Genomic DNA, 9051 nt, shown 5'->3' on the forward strand with positions numbered 1-9051 from the left:
AATCAGCCAAGACATGTTTGTGTCTTTTGCTTTGCACTGAAGCTATATGTGGCTAATGTAGCTGAAAAGTAATACAAGTCTGAATCATCCAGAATCCTTTTTAGTGACATGAACTTCTGTTATATTAGCCTCATAACTCCAGTGCAAAGCTAAAGAAACAAACCTCAAACATCAAACATGTCTTGGCTCACTGGCTACATTTTGTTTAAGCGGAAATTTTTTTTTTTTCTGGTTGACCGTTATTTTAATACTGACAAATCTCTGAACAGTATCTTTCAGTCTAAACACTTCCAGAAATCTAAACACTTCAGCAATTCCAGTCTTGGAGTGGAGCCAAGCTAAGCACTAAACTTGTTATGATGCCTTAGGTAGCTGCAGTTTAAAGTGTTTTTTTATGTGTGTGTTTCTGATACTTAATTTAGCTAAATAGGCTTAAATTTTAGGCAGAATGCATTCTAGGGAGATGCTACTACATGCAACAAGTCAGTTGAGGATATTTAGAGCTTTCAAAATACTTTGGAATGTTGCGGAGTGCTTATGACAGGGTTATGGCAGCATTTTTTAAATATTTGGTTGTGTACTGTGCTGTATATTTGTCACGTCATTATATTTCTATTGCTTGTATAGTAGTTTACTGACACACCATAGTGACCAAAGGACTCTTTCCCTTCGTTCTGGGTCTACTAAAAATAGTATATGCCCAAACGTATCCAAGTGCCCCTTCTAATCAATAGATTCAGCTTTTTTTAAAGTGCACCCATTGCTGACACGTTTAATTGCACACACAGCTTGTCTTAACTCCATATCAAAGCATTGCAATAGAATGGGATGCTCTGCAGCATATGAGTATAACGTCACTGTGCCCAATGCCAAGCGTGGGCTAGAGGCGTATAAAGCCCCCCATCACTGGGCTATAGAGCAGTGGAACTATGTTGTGGAGTGATGAAACTCCATCCAGTATCTTTGGGATAAGTTGGAGTGGGATTTGTGATCCAGAACTAATCATCCAATATTAGCACCTGATCTCACTGATGCTCTTGTGGCTGAATGCAATCCAATCTTCACAGAAATGTTCCAACGTCTAGTTTAAAGCCTTTCTAAAATTGTAGAGGCTGTTACTGCAGCAAAGGAGGGCAAACTCTATATAAATACCTTTTATTTCAAAAGAAATGTTGGATGACTCCTCCACATGTTTCACACAATTGACTGTTTATCATAAGTATCACGCTTTCATGAGGATTAATCACAGGCTGAGTATTTAGACCTGGTTTAATAGAGAAAGTTGTTAACCGCATCTGTGTTTATTAGGTTTTGTGAAGCCGAACTTAGTCAGAAAGCTGTCTGAGGTTACAGACTCTGGATCCACTACTTCTTGTTGTCCAACTATAAGGCAAAACAAATAATTATATTAATTAATATTAATATTAATATCTTCTTATTTTGTTCTCTGTTTTTTGTCTCCAGATGCATATGTTCTTTTTTTGAGATATGATTTATCTTTTTCACTCACTCAAGCATATTAGACAACAAAATGGTACAATCACAACTCAGAAGTTGTTAGGGAACCCCCAGGTGGCAACAGAGCCCTAAGCAGCTGCTTAAGTCGCTTATTAGGTAGAGCCGGCACTGAACGATATAGGCATTTTACGCAGATTTGCCTGACAACGTCTTGAAACCGCCTGGAAGGATAATGTCTAACAGTTAGCAGTGTAATCATACAATCATCCATGATTTGATTCCGTTTTTGAAACTAGGTTCACAATTCAGTTTTCTCATGATATTTGTAACAAAAATTTGAATGAAAACAACTATGAATTAAGATAACTATGATGAAGTTGTTGCACAGTTTACTGACACTGGCATAAATAATAAAATGCCCATTCTCCAGAATGCATTTGTCACATCTCTGTGATGCCCAGTTTTGCATAGCAATATCACAATCTTGTTTATTTCAGTATCATAACAAGCCATTTGGTAAGTCATGTGACCAGTATAGAGACAATAATATGCAAATAACAAGCAAAATCTCAATAAAAAAATCTCACTCATTGTTCCTTTAAGTTTTTAACATTGCTGGTAGAAAAGGCTATTGGCTTCTTCCACTCCGTCATACCACTCTGCTGCAACTTATTTCAATCCATGTGTAAAAGTGCATAACCATAGTAGTTACTGTAAACATTTTTCAGATGATGACTCTGCCTGCTATGATTAGGCAAATTTGGAGAAATCAATTAGCAATGCAGATTCATGTTTACTCGGGAGAGTAGTCATGACACTGCAATATGCTCTCATATATTATCATCTCACTGAACCAGACTCTATTTCAGCTGGAGAGATATCAGCCCAGCTTAATCAGATTCAGTTCAATCCACTTAAAGCGAATTATTTTTGGCGATTAATTAATATTTCAGAGACCCTAAATGAGGGTAACTGGAAAGAGCTGGGTGGGAGGCTTGCTAATTTGTGAGTTCACTTTATCTGCATTTCTATTTTGTCTCTAACCTTAAATGACTAAGTAATTTAAAACCAATTACTTGGTTTTAAACTAGCTGTATTTGTGCTGCTGCTTAAAATGTTAACTATGAATTAAATCCTTTTGTTAATATTAAATATTGTAAAGCAAACTGATGCTGCTAAACTGAATATAGTTTACGATTTATGTCAGTGAAGTGGTCATTACCTGTGTGTGCTTCTATATGAGAGACTGATTCTCAGCTCATGGCTCCAGAGCTGAGGTTGGAGATACTTGTATGGGATGCACGAAACAGAAATAGTTCATGCAGAATCTATTTCAAGTATGAGTGTAATTATGCTTGTGACGTCAAGTCATATCAGCCTGCTAGCTCATGCCCTAGTATTTTAGTTCTCCTAATGAAAGGAGAATTAGAAAAGCCTTTTGCCTGTGACATCTAAGAAATGAGATTATACAGTCTCTGCTGTAGTCAGTAGGAGTAAGTGCTTCATAGGCAATTACACAAAGATACAAAGATTGTTTTTTAAGAGATAAAATTAGGTATCTTAACACATGGAATTGTGGAATTGTGCATACTCAGATGTATGTTCTTACATGTCATCAGTATAACAAATTCTTCTTTAGAAACATCACAGCAAAAGAAAAACTACTCACACAAAACAGAGGTCCTCAAAAAAAAAAAAACTGGAGCTGAGATATCAAAATTTATTATCCAGACGTAGTGCACGTAGTGCAGGTGTTGCGCAGTGATATAAAAACAAAGCTTTAGTCAACATGCTTTCTGACCAGTAACTAGCAATAAATTTTACTATCTCAGCTCCAAGCTTTTTCCTTTTCTGGCCTGTCTGGCCTTCTGTTTCCGTGCGCGAGTCATTTGTTTTCTTCTGTTGCGTAGATTAATCTTTTTGACCCACACACCCAGGTCTAACTTTACATAAACAGTGATGTGTATTGGGTGATAACTAAATACTGGATATTAGATTCTATAGAAATGTAAAACAGTAATGCAGTAATGCTTATTGGACACGTTTTAACTCTGCTTTTTGTAATGTGCTGATATTTCAGTCTTGGGAATTGAAAATTGGAGACCTGTGGTATATGGTTTCATGAGGCAGTTCAGGTCTTTGTATTGTTTATAGCTTAAAATAGTTGGACTATTTTAGAAGATCGCTATTGTAATCTATTCCCATAGGAAAGAAAATTTTAGAAATCTTGACATCTCTACTTTCTTCTACACAACAATGAAATCAGATGGAAAGACAAAGGATTCTTAGTATAAATCTCCTACTGCTCAGATATTTCTCCTGAACAAAAGACCTCAGTAGTCTCACTTGGGGGTACTCTCCTCTTGAATTTTAGTAGAGATCTCAATAAATGTGCTTATATTTGTCAAAATATTAAGACTATTCATCTTCATCTGCAACTAAACTATCATCTCTCCTTATTGTAAGGATAGTGCAGTAGTATGTTTGATAATGTATATATTTTGTGTATTTGATACTGTGCTATGTGAGGGGCTAAGCACCTAAGGTTTTCACTCGCCTTCACACCTGTGTAAATGTGATGTGACAACAAAAAAGTGATTTGTGATTTGATCTATTCTGTATTGTACAGCACTTATGTATTGTATTGTATTGTATTGTATTGCACTGTTCTGTGTTTAACTCTGTCCCTTTTCACTAGGTGTCAATGACCACCTGATTCTAGCAGTATCTAAGTTTAGGACTGTCTTTCTCTCTAACCTATTGGTAGCTAGCAAAGATTCTTTCTCTGGTTAGACAAAGCACTTTTTGTAAGTCGCTCTGGATAAGAGCGTCTGCTAAATGATGTAAATGTAAATGTAAATGTAATGTAAATGTATTTAATGTCTCCATTTTGTCTAATGCTATTTTAAGAGAGTCACCATTAAGTCTCCTGAGCCATCGTTTTAGCAATAAAAAAATCCTCTAAGTTGTTTTGAAATAAAATGTGTATTTGTACCTGAGCCAAACCAACCATATGAATGAACTACTGACCTCAGAATCAAAATTCATATCGAACCTGAAAATATGCGCATTGTTATACCCCTAAGATTTAGAACTCTAACTGTAGTTAAATCTGGGTAAGTACACTAGTTTTCCTTAGCACACTAGTTTAAGCCAGTCATGTACAATATTTTCCTTTCAATAGAAAATCTTCACTGCAATAACAGCTTCTACTCTCCTGGGAAGGCTTTACCCTAGATGTTGGAACATTGCTGTAAGGACTTGATTGCATTCAGCCACAATAGCATTAGTGAGGTCAGGTACTAATGATTAGTTCTGGATCACAAACACTGCTCCAACTGCTCCAAACTCAACCACAAGGTATTAGATGGAGCTCTATCACTCTAGAGAATGCAGTGCCACTGCTCCATAGTCCAATGCTGAGGGGTTTATACCCCTCTAGATGACAATTGGCATTGATCTTAGACTCATGTGCGGCTGGTCCAAGCATGCCATACTATTGACAATGCCTTTCTATGGAGATCATTCAAGCTGTGTATACCAGTGTCATCTTAAAGTAGTAGAATGTGGGTCTGGATACTTCTGGACATACAGTGTATATAATTTTAATCCTATTAAACATCTGTCCTGGCAGTTCCCACCTTTTAAGCCAAGGTCATTCCAAAACAGACACTACCATTGCTAGTTTAACATAAAAGCTAGAGCTGCTGTGTAAGGCAGAAGATAGTGCTGAAATGTTTGGGGGTTTGAGGGAAACACAGGCAGGTGTAGCTCAGACTCAGTGACCCTCACACTGTGGAGCAGTGGGAGTGTGTGTTGGTGGAGAGCTGTAGGTCACAGGCAGCACTGCTACGGCACTCTGTAATGCATCCTCTCATCCATGCACATTTTCTACTGCAGTGCTGTGCTACATCTCTACATTAATCCCCTGAGTCACATACACACAAACCGATAGATTACACGCAAACCCAGATTCACAAACACATACAAAGTCATGAATACACACACACACACACACACACAGAGCACAAAAACACATCAATTGCATATTAACATTGACATAAACGAAAATAACATCAGTGCACACTCACATGCACAAATGCACACTCTCCCAGATTCAAAAAGACACACATAGTGGTCATTAATGCTTGGACACATACACACTCACACAAAGTACACATCAGGCATGTGCACACACAGACCCCTTGTGCCCTCAGATTGTAGTGCCGTCCTAATGGACCATGTGCAAAAGTATGTATGGCACACAGCCAGTCACAGCCATCTCTAAATGTTCTTTTCTCTCTTAAGAACTTCTCAAAACAAGCCTAGAGTGAGAACAACACTGGCAGTAATTTAGTTATAACAGACTAATCACACCGAAAGGTGCTACTGAAGCATTTTTTGGAGTGCGTACACACTAGACATCATAAAAACAGAGCAGGAGACACACGGTTTGAACGGTTCGAATTCAAGTGAGCAAATCACACTTCTGACTTTGCCTGCTGAAGCATATTTTCATTGGTTGACATACGTATACTTTAGAATCCGTTACAGCGAAAGTAGAAGTTGTTTACACATTTTAAAGTAAAAATGGCTTCCAAAATCCATTTTTAGACTAATTTGACTAGTCACTCTCTGAGGTGCAGAAATGACCGCCTATGGAGAGTTCCAACCTGTCAGAGATGCACAATCACCACATTGCTGGATATCCCAAATATATTTCTTAGGTCACATAATACGGTTACTTTCAACAACAACCAAACTTAATGTAAAGGGTGGTAATAATGTTCTAAATTAAGTTAGTCATTATTGTAAAGCAGGGATTTCTGCACAGCATTGTGGAGCTCTTGAAGAGTCCTCTTGCTTAATGAGAGACATTTAGCTTGTACTTTTTTTTGAACCCCTGGAAGTGTGTGTAAAGTTGTGGGCTAGTTCTGAGTCTCAGAGCAGCCTAATATTGTTTTTTAACCTTACAGGAATAGTTTGGTGAAAAATCAAATTATCATGATTTATCACTTACCCCAGATGTAGTCAAGGCAAGACCTGTAATCAGGCAAGACCTGTCTGACATCTGACATCTGCTTTTATAGTCTACAGTGAGATGCTAGACTAACACTGCTAACAAACACTGCAGTTGGACTGTCACCAAATTAATCTCTGTAAATACATCTTAATTAAAAACAACAAAATCTTAAATTATTTGTAGAAACAAATAAACTTGTCTTCAGTGCTGGTTTGTTTAAGCGTTAGCATCAATAGCTCCCATTTCTCACAGCAGACAGGAAAATTATCCAAAATTAAAAAACATAGTTTTGTGTGAAGTCACTGTGTACATCACATATATGCTGCTTAAAATTTCAGCACCCCCAACTTAAAACTGTACACACGAAATTGCATACAAACACAACATAGTCTTCAATGAATGCACACGCAGATTCACAGAGACAACAAGCATAATCAGTGCACACACACAGACGTTTGTTTCTGTGAATTGTGGGGACATTACATAGACTTGCATTCATTTCCTGTAGATTTACCCAAACCTTAACCATAACCACTACTAGCCGAACCCTAACCTTTAGACATCTTCACCTTAAATTTTAATGATTTACGTTGCAGGAAAAAGGTTGCCACAACATAAGTGTATAAATGTGTTTTGGTCCCGCCAATGTAGCATAAACCTGGTGCACACACACACACACACACACACACACACACACACACACACATACACCCACACCCAAGCAAGAGCCTTCCATCTTTTGCTGTCCTTCTCTGGAGAGCACATGTACACTGCATAGTACAGATCAACACGGCTATGGAGAAGCCCATTCTCCATCTTCTCATTAGCATTAAGATATTGTTTCTCTGTTTGGTTTGTAAGTAAACCCTGTATGCTCCAAAGTGGATCTCAGTCTTTTCTAGACTCTGTCTTTGACTCATACCTTCTTCACCAGTGTCATTTAGAATTCATTTTCGGTGTCTTAAATAGGGCAAGTGTGGAATGCCCTCTTTCCTGTGTCCCCTCTTTGCTCCATGGTTTTCCACATGGAGGAAAAATGGGATCAGGAATGGTTTGTAGGACTCAGACGCGATTCCCTGAGGCGAGAGTTGGACCTCAGCCTTAAGAATCCTCTCCAGCTGGAGCAGAGTGATTTATGGCTTTTTGCACTGAACAAAGAGGAGACGCCACCAGTGAAAGTCCTCTACACACGACTGCACACTGCGGCAGCAGGACACACATTTAGGCTTGGACCACACGTCTAATAGACACACTCATTCTGTTACACACACAGCTGTACACATACATACACACACCTCAAGTCACACTTCATAGCTGTCGCAGTGCTCCCTCTCTCTCTCTCTCTGTGCTGTGAGGTGAGTCATCAGAGTAGAGCATAACCCAGCATCCCTCACTTTCTCTCTCTCTCTCTCTCTCTCTGTTTCTCTCTCCCTCTCTCTCTCTATCCCGCCTCTTAACCTGACAGACTAGAAATCCAGTCTGGTTATTTTTAACCGATCATGAACTGAATTTCGTGTGACTGTGTCTCTGGATGTAGCACTGAGAGAGTAAGACGAAAGCTAAAAGCAGACATCTGCTGTGTGGAAAGGAACTTTCAAATATTACACATTCAAGGCACAAGAACAAATATGATCATGTAAAACAGACCAACTCTCTTTTCATGTTAGATCAGATTCTTTTTATACCAGATATCAACATGTACACTTCAATGGGCATCATTTTAATTTAGAGCTGTCATGATTACTCAATTAAAATCAATCACTTGATTAAAAAAAATAGTTTAAAATTTATAATCTCCATGAATCAGCCCAGTAATTAGTTTGCAGTTTGAAAAATAAACAATGTGGTACGTCATTAAGTCATAAGTCTTACATGACCTCGTAATGAGAACGTCCGGACAAACATGAGGAACTTTAGACTAAATGTGGGTGGAGATGTAGACTTGCTAGGGTGGGAACAAACTGAGTGGGAAATTTTGCTCAAAGTATGGGGCAATGCTGCGCTCGTCAACATCATCTGACGGACAACATGCCTGTTGTTAACCCATGGACATAATGTAAGTTAGCATGGCTAAAAAAGTCCCCCCAGAAAACTCCAATTAAGCATGTGTATGTTTGTTGCATGTGTGAAGAGCACAGTCATGTGATAAAAAAGGGAAAACAGTTCTGTTAGCTAACGCTAGCATTTCACTAGTTACACTGTTTTGCTTGTGTTATCGATTGTACTCCAGACTTTAAAGGAGCATTGAGTTGAGAAATCTGGGGCGGGCCTTAGACAGTGCGTAGCCTATGATTTCATCGTAATCCAAAACCTGACATGTATTCTTGTTACTAGATCACGTCTGGCCCTGCAAGACCAAACGTTAGTAAAACAACATAGTAGTGATAGCAGAAATTTGCCTTATTGAGGTGGTGGTATTCAAACTACTTTAGAATTCTATTACTGTAGAATTCTGCAATAAACATTATGTGTATAAGTGTATAATGATGTATGCTGCAGTGAGAAGGTCTTGATATTGCTGGCTCAAAAGAGTTCTTTCTTATAATGGCTTTAAAAAATAACTTAAAATG

This window comes from Colossoma macropomum, unplaced genomic scaffold, assembly GCF_904425465.1.
Source record: "Colossoma macropomum unplaced genomic scaffold, Colossoma_macropomum, whole genome shotgun sequence".
Taxonomy (NCBI): Eukaryota; Metazoa; Chordata; class Actinopteri; order Characiformes; family Serrasalmidae; genus Colossoma; species Colossoma macropomum.